Here is a 3,138-nt window from a genome sequence, read left to right on the forward strand (position 1 = left end):
GGGGCGGGGCAGTGGAACAGCCGGAAATGCGGTACCCACGGGTCAGGCTGGAGTTCGCTCGCGTTGCCGGGACGTGGGCACCCGTGCTTCACACCTACTCCAGCACTAGGGACTTCAGGAAACCTAGACAAACGCCTTTTTTCTCCACTTCCGTAAATGACGAGCGGAAAACAAGCAAGATAAGGGAACTCAGGTCTCTGTTTCTCTGAGACTTAACTGGTTCTTTTCTCTTGCGAATAATTTGTCACATTTTAGTCAAAAGGAAATAAATGTTGATCGGGCTAGGTTCTCCCCTCTGAAAAACTCTGGTAGGAAGAGAACTTGAGCTTCAGATCAAAATGACCACATGCAAGTGGGAACAAACTAGTTGGCAACGAGGAAAATGATCTAACCTCTTAGTTTCCTCCTTTGTGAAATGACAGTATTAATACCAATAACTCCACTTGCTGTATGGATTACAAATGTTAATTTTTATGTAAACTTACTTTATAAAATACTGAAGAAAACATTTTTCCATATTCCAAAGTGAAAAACCAAACTACACAGAACTAGAAAAACCACATTCTAGCCACTCACCCAGAACACACTGAGAGACCATGTTTCCAGGCCTTCAACCTTTTTTACTTGGACACCATAGTCACGTGTCTCCGCCAGTTTCCGTACTAGCAAGTTTACTTCCATACTATTCTTGCTGACAGCTCTTGAGTGCTTACTACAACCAGGCCCAGTGCTTTACCCCCCTTATGACTTTCACTCCCAGAAGAGGGCCCTAGCAATGTTTACTTGGTCATGTTTTCAAGCAACTTGCAGAAAATATTTTAATCGCGATTGCTTAGGACCCCTTTCCACTTAAACTGCCTTTCATTTATGGTGGTGCTACAGTGACCCCAGCTAAATTAAAGGCAACTTGGGGACACAGTTGAATTTACAGATATCTATGTATTAATATAAGTTACTGCTAGACGTCCTGTTGTAGGAATTGCTTCCAGGAACACTACCCACCCACCCCCACCCCACCCAGGGTCACGACATGAAGGCGTGGATCCAAAAGGCAAACGAAGATAGGATTCTGGTATTGAAACAGAAATCTGTCCGGTGCTTACATTTAAGCAGTGGACCCAGCTCTCATGGACTCCTAATTAAATTGGAAGCTCTCTCAAGAACTGGATCACGCAGCATACAGATATAGAAACATATTTTATGGATACTTCCCCTTTATGATGGTGACTCAACCCGGTATGATTTATCAGAACTCTGATTCGTAGGGCATGACCTAGCACATATAACATGTCCCTGTGTGAAATCTTTTGCATCCCACCTATCAAAAATATTTTGATCAAGATGGAATTTTCTATTCTACCAGACATTGTTAAGTCATGTACTCAAGAGTAGGCAACAGCAAACGTAGCAGTTACACACATACATCATTTATCAAATGAAACTATCTCCATAGTTGTGATGTTTGAGATTATTTACAATCTCTAAGTATCTTTTTTTTCTTGCTCTAAACACTTTTACATCTCAGCATTCCTAATCTTAGTTTTTCTTAGAGGGCCCCTTGAATTATGTAAGCATGAAGACCCACACTACAGAAACGTAAATTTATCATCATTCTGTTCACACACGTCATCAGTATGAGTTAGAACCTAGCCAAAACTGATCATTTCATGTTTCTACACTAGCATATTTATAGTCCAAATACTTACACCTCAACCTGAAAATGTCCTAGTGACCTGAGTAAACTACTTAAGGATATCCTAAATATACAAGATACCTGGATTTTCAGAGCTTAAACACAGGTTTATATTGGTTCCATTTACCTCCTTGCTACTCTGAGCCACCTAATACTTAGAATCCATAGTTTTAGAACTTTTGCCAACTCAATATGCCTTAGTCATTTTAGATTTGACCTTTTTGAAGTTTAACAACTATCGTTCTATTTGCCTATTAACTTTAAGGAACTCACCCCACCCCCAAAAAGAAACTACATGTACTCCATGTAAAGTATGCTATGTTAGTTGTAAATATTGGTATTGAACTTCTAAAGCTACTGCACTATAACTTTAAACTAGTTTTTTCTTGTCCCTCTTACTGAGCCTGTCACAAGTGGACTAAGCATTTCAATTATGCTATGTCTCTATTAGAAGCCCCAGTGGATGTGCACATAGGTACACCCAATATGACACCACTGTGTGACAGAACTTATTTAACTAATGCCCTTCAAATGTACAGTTGGGTTTTCAATTTCTTAACATTGGAACAAGAAGCAACCCTGTACACAGAGAGAGACAGCAGAGCATAGAATTTAGGAGGAACGCATTTGAAGTCACAAGCCTGAGGAGAATCTCAGTTCCACAAACCATTAACTATGTTGTCCCAGGCACTTCACCTAAGTGCTTGAGTTTCCTCATCTATATAAAGTGGGGACAAGTACTCACCCCGTGGTCATTATTAGAAGCAAGTCAACACTTGCAGGATGATTACAAAGTGCTTGGCCCAGATTGAGTACTACTCACCTGATACTTGTGCCTATGTGGGTGCGCTAATTTTAGGTATTAGTAAATCTCAAATGATTCTCCCTTATCCCATTAGGCCAGCATTTTCTACTGCAGTAGGCTGCTAGTTGTTACTCTGAGTCTTCTCTCCACTTCTCTGTAGTACTAACTTTTTGTTGGGCACATGACTTACTTCCTAGCTTTACTTGTAGCTAATTATCATCTCAATACAAAACAAAGCTGACCAATGGGATGAGGACAGAATGCTGATTCCATGTATAGCATCAGCATCTCAACATACACTTCCCTGGTGCCCTCTCCTGTTTTTTCAGGCTGGAAGATAAGCACCAGAGCAAGCATCTTTGGACGCAGAAATGGAAGCTCCATTCTGAGTACAGGAGAACTGCTTCCCTTTGGACTACTATCTGACTTTACTTAGGCTAGTATATTTTTAGGGGTCCTTGTTATCAACACTTCGTAATCTATAAAGTCTACTGTGCTCAGTAGATACCTTAGGATGAGTGACAGAGACCAAAAAAACAAAAAAACAACAACAAAAAAAAAACCCACCCCCCCCCCCCCAAAAACCAGAACATGTGCTGGGGGAAAAAAAGAGTGGTGGTGGTGGTGGGAAGAGTCAATA

Source organism: Camelus bactrianus, chromosome 12 (assembly GCF_048773025.1).
Source record: "Camelus bactrianus isolate YW-2024 breed Bactrian camel chromosome 12, ASM4877302v1, whole genome shotgun sequence".
Classification (NCBI taxonomy): Eukaryota; Metazoa; Chordata; class Mammalia; order Artiodactyla; family Camelidae; genus Camelus; species Camelus bactrianus.